Source organism: Podarcis vaucheri (assembly GCF_965113315.1).
Source record: "Podarcis vaucheri genome assembly, chromosome: 6".
Classification (NCBI taxonomy): Eukaryota; Metazoa; Chordata; class Lepidosauria; order Squamata; family Lacertidae; genus Podarcis; species Podarcis vaucheri.
In genome coordinates this window covers 47,343,412-47,355,797 of record NC_138764.1, presented here as the reverse complement: position 1 = coordinate 47,355,797, position 12,386 = coordinate 47,343,412, and the positions used below count along the sequence as shown (strand labels likewise).

Genomic DNA, 12,386 nt, shown 5'->3' with positions numbered 1-12,386 from the left:
AAGCTGACAGCCAATTTCAACCCCCTGGGCTGGATGTTAAGCAAGATGGTAGGCAGGTGGGAGTTGTCTGAGGCAGACCGAGGCTGGTGGGACATTGCACCATTTGCCCTAATGCCTGGGATCCACAAGTGAAATAGTTCACTGGAGAAATCAGATGAGATGACACCCAGAGCCCTAATACAGAATAGGAAGTGCCACATAAGAAAGTACAGGGCTCAGGGGAAAGAAACAGATGCCTTGAGAGACTCAATCATCCAAGCCAGGAATAGCAAACATTTGGCCATCCAGACATTCTTGTGCCCAGTAATCCCCAGCCAGGATGGACAGTGGCCAAGGATGATGGAAGTTTTAGTCCAGCAACATCTGCACTACAACTGGGAGGGCCACAGCTTTTAACTCAGGCTTCCCACACAACCCTCCAGATTTTCAAGGGGCACATGGAACCGTGTAGGACAAATTGGTTAAAATCACTCCCCTCTCCACTTCCAACAGTGGAGAAATCCTATGAACAGAGTTCCCCTTGTGGAATCTCTGGATCCAAGCCACTGGCTTTGAATGGATTTGTGGATGTTAACCATCCATTGTACATGGCTTTCCTTTGTTGTGCCTAAGTGAGCAGCAAAATAAACTTCTCTTTCTGTAAGAAAACTTACAATAGATCTGTGGCTGTGATTGGATTCTAGCAAAAGGGTCTCCCTTCAGTAATCAGCACCTCTTTTGTTGAATGCACAGGATGAAAGTTGGTTAAGGCTATAGCCAGAAAAGGAAATGTAAAGAATACAATTGAATTAAGAGTGCTATTAAATACAGGGGGAAGTTATCTAACATCTGCTTAATTGTAACTCCTCTTAGCAGGTAATATCAATGATCCATCAATCAGAGAAAGGGGGGCTTGGAGGAAAGCATGGGAGAGGGGATAAGAAAATCAATATGCAGTAGACGCGGTGGACTAATAGAAAATCAGTATCTGTGGTGCTGCTGCTCACTCACTTGAGATGCCAACACTTTCTAACAAGAGTTTCTGCAAGTGAGTGCCAGCTGCTGCTGTGCTGGGGCAGACAGCAATAAGTGGCCACCATTCCTGACCAGTAATGGAGGAGAAATTCAGGTAAGGAACAGTCCAGCTCTATGATTCTATTGGTCATGGTGCTTAACACACTTCCCCAAGAGGCATTATATTTCACCATGCAATATTTTGGAAATATGAAAACAGGAGAAGTGTAGCATGATAAGGAAAAGAACAGGGAGACTGTGTTTTCTTAATGCAAGAAAGCTGTTATACTTGCACACAAACAACAGGTGCAATGGTTGCAGGGCCTGATGAAATGCAGCTTATGCCTTCAGCAGCACTAGGGTAAATGGCTGTTTTTCGGAAAGACATGGTTCAGTGGCAGAGCACATGCTGTGCATGCCAAACATGGTGGCTTCATTCTCTGGTATCTTCAGACAGACTGGAAAAGAAGGCTGCTCTCTGAACCTGGAGATCCATTTCCAGTCAGTATGAAGCTAGATGGACTAATGGTATGACTTGATTTGAAGGCAACTTCCTGCATTTCCAGTTATATACACTCTTAAGACAAAGTCATGTGTCACCTACAGGTGAGCACAATTAGGCTCAAGCGACGCTACAGTAATAAACCGCTTGTGTGTGAAATGGCTTTGCCAATGATAGAAGACATGTAAGGTGCACTCCAGACCCTGGCTGCATGGTCAATGGTCAGGGCTTGTGGGAGCAGTGCTGCTCAACATCTAGAGGGCAAAAGTTCAGGAAGGCTCTTCTATAACAGGCTGTTGGCCTTTTAGCACCCGTGATTCTCTATAGTTGTTGAAATCCTTCCAACAATCTACCGGCTCCTAATAATGGTTTATAAATAACACCTTTATAGGAAATATGTCCTTCATACACTGAAAATAATGAATATGCATTTTCCTTTCTTTTCCCAGCTCCCATCTGCAGGGAACATATGCCACGCACAGCCATTCCAAAAGATCAGAAGAAGGTCTAAAGTACACAAGCTATAAAATATGCAGACTACGTCCTCACACAGAAAAATCACATTCCTAAACGGGAGGGGAGAGGGGGTGAGGAGCCACTTTGCTGTTAATGAGGGTTTAATTAATTGTCAGCTTGGCTCAGTCATTGAGGGCTTTCACCTCTGTCCCAGAATGTCATGGTTGCCAGGCCTACATTGGGGTCTGAATTCATTGCCAGTGCTGACACTGCAGTCTTACATTAGAGGTCCCAACCTTCCTATAAAGTGCTTCAGCTGTAAGGGTCTTCTGGTCTCCAATGGCAACTCCAGCTGGTAGGTGAAATGATGCTGGCTGGCACTTTTCAGACAGAGTACAGATGGAGCCACTTTCTCTCCCTCTCTATCTCAACAAAAAACCCTGTCCAATGAGAATAAACTAGGTTCTAAAAGGAACCACAGCTGTGTGCTAGCACATCATAACAGGGTGCATGAGTGAGGTGGGGTAATGGACAGAGAATTGTGTTTGATCAAAGAAGGTTCAACTCCCACTGCTCAGCCATGGGTGGCCCTGAAGCAAGTCAATGTCTGTCCAACGGTGCTTCATATGTTAGCGATCATCTCCAAAATGCATGAAGGCATTGGCTTGTGAGAGTCATCACAAGAATGAAAATCAGACACCAGTCTTTAGGATATATATACAACCTTTGCACATAAAGCCTGAACACAGGATAGAAGGGCTTGCAGCATTAACACTCCAATATATCTTGCCTATCCAAGCCACAGCCCAGAGCAAGACAAGGCTTTGTGTTTCCAGCTTCCAGTAGCAACCAAAACTCTCTCTCTTACACAAACACACAGACCACCTCCTACCTGTTCTCCATCCTAGGATGATATATCAAGCCAGGTGAGGGGGCAATGCATACCACATTAAGACCAATACCTTACAAACAGACTGCTTTGACTTTTTAAACAGATTCTTCTACTAGATTCTGTAACTTCATTAGATACAGAATCACAGGCCAGGAAATCATGCAGAGTAACACACACAACCAATAACATATACAGTGGTACCTCGGGTTACGGACTTAATTTGTTCCGGAGGTCCGTTCTTAACCTGAAACTGTTCTTAACCTGAGGTACCACTTTAGCTAATGGAGCCTCCCACTGCCGCCACCACGCAATTTTTGTTCTCATCCTGAGGTAAAGTTTTTAACCCAAGGTACTACTTCCAGGTGAGCGGAGTCTGTAACCTGAATTGTTTGTAACCCTAGGAACCACTGTAGCAGTATAATTTCCATAGTTCCATCATGCCCCATTGCTGCATTTTCCATGTGTATGCTTCTCTGCTATGATGAGGCACCAACAAAAAAAAAAGGCTTCCTAGTCAATATCCCCTAATTTAGTATCCTGGTTCAGTATCTCCTAGTTAAGATTCTCCCTGCCCCCACGGCAGTGTAGAGGGTAACCTTTGATAAGAGGCAGTATGACTGACACACTTGCACAAGACTGACATCATGTCTTATTTTACTTGTGAGAGCAACTTTTAACTTCAGCCTCTAAAAATGAATTACAATCTTATTCCAAGATCATTTTCAACAATATTGGTTGCTAGCAAATCTCTTGCTGCTTCTTTTGCATTGGCTTCCCTTTCACCAGCCTAGTTTAGGGCCAGTTCATACATCTATTTAAAACTGTTGTATCCAGCAAACACAAGCATGATGGGTGAGCTACCAAAGAGTAATAGCCGCCGCCATTCCATCAGCCCATAGTAGGCAGGGTGCACAAGGACTACTGGGCCACTTCACCTGCTCAGCTAAGAGGCCAGCAACTTTTAGCTCCTCCTCTCATTGAACTCTTTACATTAATAAAAAAAACAACGATTTGAAAGCACTAGAAACATACAACAGCAGATGGTGCCAGAAAGCAGGAAATTTTTATACACAGTTTTCCATAGGGTTCCCACCCCCTTTTGTTATAACAATCTAATTTCTGACTTATTTATACCATTTTCCCCTATGTGTAGATCCACCTTGGGCGAGGTCTCGGAGCTTACAGATCAGTAATAACTTATCCAGACAAGTCGCACCACCGAGGTGACCTCCTGGGTTATAGCTGTTTCTCTTAAAGGATATTTAGTTGATAATGTATACATTGCATTGAGCATCATCCCTGGAGAAGTGAGCATCATACTGATGGGGGGGGGATCACACAATTCACTCTCTTTCATACAGACTTTTAGGGGCCCAGGACAGGCTAAGGTCAATCCGAAAACCACCTGATCCACAAAGGGAAGTAGTGGACATATTTATCTGCTGGTAGATTTATGCCCAAAATGTCATGGTTTGTTATTTTAAAGTTCACTCTGATACAAATGAATGATGGTCTATCATGCTGATTTGTAGAGCAAGGTAGTCCTAACATCACTACATTCGACATTAGCTTCCTACACTTAGTGAGGCTTAGCAAGGGAAAGAGCTGTATAAAATGGATGGCTACATAACATTTAGTACAGAAGATGCTTCTGGATGACAGCTTTAAGAGTATAGTACCACAGGAGGGAGGGAAAAGCTCTTTGTTTGGTCTCCTGTTAATACTGGTGTAAATAAAATGCCTTGCATTCCTCTATATAAATTTAATTAGATTTATTTCTGAGATATTGTGTTCCCTTTTTATTTGGTGTGCTGGACTTAGTGCTCTGCTACCATAAAGATATTGAAAAGATGCCATCCAGATTATGAAATAACACGTAAGAAATTTAAGAAAGCTAGCTTCACTGAGGTAGATTTTTAGTTTTCAATAAATCACCACAAATCTTAAGATAACAATTTTTACAGGCTAAAAGGGCTGGAGAGATAAATTTAAGTCACTATGAAATGTCTCCCCATTTCCCTGACAGCACAACTTTTTAACAGGAAAACATAGGCATACCTCTACCAAAGGTACACAGTGCTCAGCTCTTGACTGCACTGTAATAAGATATGGAGGTTTTACAGTGCACCTAAGGTACAAGCTATTATTTCCTGAATCTGCAGTCCAAAAGAACTTTTTCAGTGACTTTCTCTCACCTCCTGCTCTGTAAGGGATACTCAACTTCACCCATCATGTTTTTTCAGGGGGAATGACTAACATTTTAAAGGTACAAAATGCAACTAAGACAAATGTGTGTCAAAACATGTGGTACCTGCAAGTCTACCAAATCACAGAATGAGGGAGGCCACGCTTACCTTTCCTCTGTGCTTTCTGTCGGAGCAAACGGTAATCCACACAAAACCCGAAGTGCCGTTTGCTTCGATTTGCAGGAGAAACTACAGAGCGGAAAAAAGTGGGGTGCACTCAGAAACAGAGCTTTAAAGTGTGGACCTGTGGGCCTTGAAAGAGTGGGGCAAAAGGTGAGGATAAGCCCTGAGCACTCGTGAAGCTGAATTAGAGCACTGGTCTATTAGAGCATCTAGGTCACCATTGTCTACCACCAGGGATGGGGAAACCTGTGATCCTCCAGTTGTTGTTGGACTACAGCTCTCATCACCCTCCACCTGCAAGGCCAGTTGCTAGGGATCATGCAAGTTGCAGTCCAACAACATCTTGGAGGCCACATGTTTCCCATCCCTGGCCTATACTGACTGGCAGTGGCTCCTGGAGGCATCACTCTGGAGGCTTTCTCAACTCTGCCCAGCAATCATTGGGTTCTAAACCAACAGCTTGACATGACTTGCTCTGTGGAGAGATGGAGGCAAGGAGTGTTACCATTGCATACAAGGAGGGGGACAGTAGGGTTCCGGCAGGCTGCAATGGGAGCCCAAGTGCAATGAAGTGGGCAAAGTTTCAAAGTGGGCAAGATCTCACATATTTGCAGTGACTTGAGAGCCAAAGGTTCAGGGTGGGCTGCAGAAGAACCTTCAAAGGTTCTTCAAATTTTCTGCACTGTCAGATGCCCTCAGATTTCTAGAGGATAAGAATGCCTCTTGTCAACAACCAGGAGAAATGTGATGGTGGGATCATAAAATGCTGCCTCATACTGAGTCAGATCATTGGTCCATCTGGCTGCATATTGTGTATACTGACTGGCTGCAGCTCTAAGGACTTCAGAAAGGAGACGTTTCCAGTTCTTTTGAAATGCTGAGGATGGAACTTGAGTCCTTCTGTATGCAGCTCAGATGCTCTACCACTGAACTACAGCCCTCCCCCTATACGTTCAGAGAATAAGCAGATCTGTCTGAGTAGTTAGTATGCAAGGTAGTTCTACAAAATGAATGTAGCTATGAAGGATGTGTTCCCTTGCAATGAGGGAGAAGTTTGGATGTTTGTCAGGACAGCCTTTTAGATAGGAGGTTAACTTTCACGGAATGTTCAGATTCCACTGAGGACAAGGAAACCTAGAAATGCCCTTAAATCATGTCTTGAATTAAGATGCTTTCTTGACCCAGAGGCTGGTTTTTAGTGTTTGTAACATGGCATCTGCTTAGTATGAAACATGCAACACCTGTTTAATGAGACGAGTATGGAGTTGCATTGCCTCATGAATTCTAACTGTTTTCAACTTGCAATTATGCAAGGGAAATTTCCATAGCAACTTAGTTTCTTGACCTCCTGGACTGAATTCATAGGAGTGTGATCAACAGTAGCTTTGTCAGAAAATAGATTGGGAGACCATCTGTTGAAGCAACTGACTACCCCATCTGGCCAGCGGCTGCCTTACTACCCTTTTCATTCCCTCGGGCTAGAGACCTGGAAAAGGAGGGATGTATACATTTGGCTCCTTTGAACCACCTGAGGACAGCAAAAACTAGAGTGGACATTTATCGGCTCTGGAGGATGAAGTGAGCATGTTCTCCCTCAGGCTTGCATTAATGAGATAAGGCAGGGAGTGAAATTAGAAAATATAATCATGCATTGCCTCATAGTTTGCAATTACAGCTACAAGATTCGGCAACATAACATATTCAAATGATAAATAGGGTGTAAAGATGCTGTGTGTACACAGAACCATATATTCCTTAGTGGGTCAGTTATCAGGACTGGGGTGATGGTCATTACCTTGCTTCTGTTATTATGATAAAGAAGCTGTCCAGCAATGCTATATCTTGTTATGAGGTGCACAAGCCAGAACTCCTTGGATTTCCAAAAGCTTTTATACCGTTTACTGTAACCATCAATCCTCTCTATTCTCAGAATTAGATGGCTTTGTTGGATATATCCAAGTTATAAGCTCAACCACAGCCATACAATAGCCCCTTTACAGGCAACCACTTCAAAAGATGAAGAAGGATTGTCAGATCGACATCCCCAGATATAAGGGCCACTGCAAAGTATAACCCTGGAGCTTCAGCCTCTGCTTGATGTAGTGCTGAGGAGTTGGTTTGTTCAATAATAAAGGCTATCCATTACTTCTATGGAGCCGTAATGTTTAGGAAAGGGGGGCATTCCTTTAAAACAAAGGGTTGTCTGGTAATAGGCAGTAGAAGTAATGTCCAGGCTTATACTGCAGAAAATAAAAAGGTATACGAAAGAAAAGAATGGCATTTAAATGCATCCAAGAGCTATTGTGTTTTTGCTTGTGTGTTGCTGTGCTCCCCACCCCATAACCATCTGTCTGAACTTTCTGTATATTTTCATCTGCTCATCATTAAGCCTGAGACCTTAAAGTGTTTTCTGTAGTGAAAGGCAACACCCACCCCACACCACCTCGTTTCCCAGTCGCTATCAGAAATAATTAAGGGAATTAATATCAAATCAGGGAAGCCATCTTATGTAGCTGAAGAAATAATCCAGCCCCTAAATTAGGTCTGGTGTGGATCAGCCTCCGGACTTGCTTCTTTCCATTCCCAAAGTTACCTGAATAAAACATGAGTGAGGGAAAGCTGGTAGGGGGTTCCACAGTGAAACCTTTGTTAGGTTCTAAATGTCGATATGATGCCATGTACCATATCTATTTTCTGTGGTTGGTTGACTGCTTTTGGGACTGAAGTGGTTTGCTCTGAAGTACCCAGCACATTGGTGGACTGAATAGAAGTTTGAACTGGCTGACTACAAAGTTTGCAAACACCAATTGTCTATTTTTTTCTTTGGATTCAGAAATCTGCATTGTTCATACGTTAAAACCAAGTACTTATGCATTTAGTTCTTTGTGGGCAATTGCTGTGTTGCTTTACACAAGTATGGTTCAAGAAAATTTGTTCATTTTAACTATTTGCGGGTTGTTACTATTATTTATTTAACTTATTAGTTGCTTTGCATTAGCATCTCAAAGCAATTTATAAACTATAACGTGCAAAAAACAAAATAATTCAAAGCAAAGCACAATATGAGACAATTAAACTACAAAATGTCTTCACCTAGCACTGAAAAAATATCCCTGGAGCCTTCCGTAGAGGAAATGGTTTAGAACTCAAACATACCAATAAAAACATGAGATGGAGATGAGTGCTGCAGAAAAGCATCTGATAGAATCATAGAATTGTAGAGCTGGAAGGGAGCCCAACCTACAATGCAGGATTCTCAACTAAGGTATCCAAGACAGCCAGCCATCCAACCTGTGAACAACACTGTTGAACAGCTCTTATTGTCAGAAAGTTCTTCCTGATGTTTAGTTTTATTATGTTTTTATATTCTGCCAGAAGCTGCCTACAGCGGCTGCGGAAACCTATCCAGATAGGCAGGGTATAAATAAAACAACAACAACAATAATTATGAATATCCTTTCTTGTAACATAATTCCCTTGGTTTGGGTCCTACCCTGTGGAGCAGGAGAAAACAAGCTTGCTCCATCTGCCATGTGGCAGCTTTTTAGATATTTGGAGGTGGCTATCATATCTCCTCTCTGTCTCCTCTTTTCCTGGCTACACTTAGCCAACATCCTTAACCGTTCCTCATCAAACTTGTTTTCCAAATCATGTTGGTTGCCTTTCTCTGCACACATTCTAGTTTGTCAATACCATTCTTAAATAGTAGTGCCCAGAGCTAGACATAGTACTCCAGATGTGGTCTGACCAAGGCAGAATAGAGTGAGACTATTACTTCCCTTGATCAGGACGCTATACTTCTGTTGATGCAACCTAGCATTAGGGGTTTTTTCCCTGCTGCATCACAATGGTAAGCTTGTGGTCTATGAAGATCTTTTTCTGGCAAGCCCAACTTAAATTTGGGCAGCTGGTTCTTCCTGCCTAAGTATAGAACCTTACAGTTTAAGATCATTTAATGAGAGGAAACCAACTGAAATGCTCAGCACTCTGTTAAGGCACTCAGAAGTGGAGGAGGAGCAGCAGTGTTCTCATGACAACATTCTCAAAATGAGCAGATTGCTGCTCCCATGCACTCCAGTCTGACTTCCAGATTGCAGTGTTCCTAGCCTCAACAGGGTGCAAAGAAGGTCCTTTTCTCAGATGGCTCCCCCAGTGCATACCAACAAGGCACTGAAATTGCCAAAGCTATCGAGATTTCTTTACGGTAGCCAGTTATTGTACAGAAAGTTTGCTAAGATGCATTTCCACTAGAACAGCAAAGAAAATGTTTTCCGCTCAGAATTGCTTTGCACATTTCTGTTCCTGACAAGTATTAATAGAACCGCATGTGAATGTCTGTTTTGTTTTAGAATTAAATGTGCCAGAAAGCCAGTATTAGCTTCCCAGCAAGTCTCCACCCCCTCATCTGCATAATAAAGTTTATTATAAATTAAAATTTAACAAAGCTGATAAAATATATGTAAATTTATATAAAGCTATATCATAATTCAACAATCCTAGATCTAAAATGAGTCAATAAAATAGTACAGTAAGTGAAGTGAGGTATAAATATGCAATCATACCACAGAAAACTCTTAGACATGAAAATATCCATACCTCACTTTCATAAAATAAATAAATGGTAAGCTTAAAAAAAAAAATCTCACTTTTCATCTACCGCCCCTCTATCACAGGTGTGGAAACTGTAGTTTGAAACAGATACTGTAGTTTGGAAAAGATACTAAGAGTTTTCTATTAGGAATTCTGTTCCAATTCTCTCCCCAGCGAAGACTTGCACACCATATATACCGTAAGTGAGATACCTTTAAGCCAGTTAAAGCTTAGAGCCAAAAACAAAGAAGTGTAGTGGCCATGGATGGGTGGGTGACACAGGGATAGGCTGTTGTCCTCCATGACCAATGTTGTTCAGACAGACTAAAAAGAAAGCAGTAGGTCTGCTGAATTTATTGCAGACAGGAGTGGCTGCCTAGTATCACCTGACTGCCAGGTCCAGAACATACTCTCCTGAACTGTCTGCTGCAGTTCTTTCCTCAGCAGCAGTCACATTGGTACAGGAAATAAGAAATCTGTCTCTAATGCCACCATGCTTGGCAATAATAGCACTACTCATTTGGCAGTCTACTGCACCTTGGCAGTACTATGGCTGCTGCTTATATTGTTAATTTTCTATGCATCAATAAATGCCAAGACGTCCAGGATACGACAACTGCAGTGCTGCAGTTGCTTTGTCCTAGATGTCTTGGCATAATTTCATTTATGGTAGTGTAGGAAATGAACAATATAAGCAGCAGACATAGCCAAATACATGTGCACAGCATGGTCAGTGCTTTTAATTTGAAATAATCAACTGCCCGTTATAACCACACACAAGATGCTACTTAATGCTATACTATGTACTATTTAAAAAACAGCAGCTCAACATGACCTAGAGTCCCCTGGAACTCTTAAGTGGTTACCACCCCATCACAAACAAAGCCATACTGTCTGCCATTGCTTTTATTACTGCATAAACCCATTAGTTCCAAATATGTGGCTCCAGTAATGACAGTATACCGCCATGGATGCTGCAATACAATTGGGTTAAAATATTCATTACAATAAGTATTAAGCAACCTAAATTTAGTGCATCAAATAAGATTGGCAATTAGGGCTAATTTGAATGAAATACTTAATATACTGTGATTAATGTGTTCTCTGCATTTTTATTCAGTTAAAGTTAATGGAAATTACTTATGCTGATAAATAATTCCATCGAAGTGCTCTTAAACGTGGAGCATAACAGGTGTCGTCCATGTTCTTGCCACTGCTGTTGTCCTGGGGATGTGCTGTTAATTTGCCATTAGTAATTTATGCTGCATCTTCTTATCTTTGTATTATTCATTTTCTGCTTAAACATCAGGCAAGCAGTCCCTGCAGGGAAGAGATTAAAGACAGATACAAGTGAGGAAATATTTTTTTCTTGCCCCACCTTGCAGAACTCAACAAGAGAGCATGAAAGGGCACTTAACGCTGATTGACAGCAGCAAAGAGGGACTTCAGCCACTTCCTAAACATACTGCGCATTCATTAGCAGAGCCTAATTCAGAGCTGCTTCTCTGAATGGTTTTACCTCATATGATACAGACTTGTGCGCGTAAGTTCCTAGGTGGTCACAAAAGTCAGCAATTTTGAGCCACTCCAAAAGTTGCCATTTTTTTGTGCCAGTGGGCACATCTGGGATTTTAAACAACTGCGCTGGCTGCCAGTCACAAAATGGCAGCCATGTGGGTGGGCCACATGCCATAATACAACATAGCTGTTGTGGGGTGTGCCACAGCACAAAATGGCTGCCACAAGCAAAAGAGCCCAAAAAAGAGACAAGGTTCCCAAATAGTCCAGACATGCCCCCCTCCCCCACCATCAGCTACCTCATCAAGGGTGGGGAGAGGTAACTACACCACCACACGCAACCACAGCTGAGAGGCTGGGGGTCCAATGCTTGTATCCAACAATATGAGAAAATGTTTAAGGGGTGTGTTTAGGGTAAAGGTAGCTGAGCCAGTGCAAACAGGAACTGGGCAGGAAAAGATAAGAGTCTCTCTCATGCATTGTGGATTTTTGAGGGAATATTTCCCTATCATGGTCAATGCATGTTGTGGAGGGTGGGGTGATTTTTTTTTAAAAAAAATCAATCCTCCTGTCAGACTGGGAATATCCCCTCCCTCACCCAGTTTAGGATATTCCACTATTCTTCAGCAGAGTTTCTTTTCTTTCAGCAAAGTAAGCCCACGTCGAACAAAGCTTTAACAATACAAATTGTAACACAGTATCATACTGTCTGAGAGAAACTAAAACAACATCATGAGGCAAGAATGACAGTTGGCCTCTCTAACTGAACACCCGAAGGGAGGGGCTGATTCCAGAGCACAACACAAAAGCCCCGCCCACCAGATGCCAGACGTTTGACTATTCAAATAAGGCCCCAGTGTTTTTCTTACAATGCAGGAGGAACTACTGGCAGAGGTGGATTTAGGGCAGCACAACTGTTTCTGCTGCACTCGGTGCCATGCTTAGGGGGCTGCATGGTATCACAACTATGCCATCGTGAATTGAGCAGAGTAGAGGGTGGGGGGTGCCAAACTTTGGGCTTACATAGGATGCTGCTGAAATTTGAAAGACCAAAATCTGCCCCTGC

The 12,386-nt window shown here is 42.4% G+C and overlaps 1 long non-coding RNA gene across 2 annotated transcripts; it reads right to left on the bottom strand.

Annotated features, from left to right (window-relative positions):
• Positions 1-5,792: 5,792 nt before the first annotated feature.
• Positions 5,793-12,182, bottom strand: LOC309535579. 2 transcript variants are annotated; one of them, XR_014221295.1, is made up of 3 exons: positions 11,919-12,105; positions 10,943-11,122; positions 5,793-5,915 (listed from the first exon to the last, which is right to left on the bottom strand). It is a non-coding gene; the product is annotated as an uncharacterized lncRNA (long non-coding RNA). The 2 variants fall into 2 exon arrangements; XR_014221294.1 differs by lacking the exon at positions 5,793-5,915 and having other exon boundaries at positions 10,895-11,122; positions 11,919-12,182.
• Between the last annotated feature and the right edge of the window lie 204 nt (positions 12,183-12,386).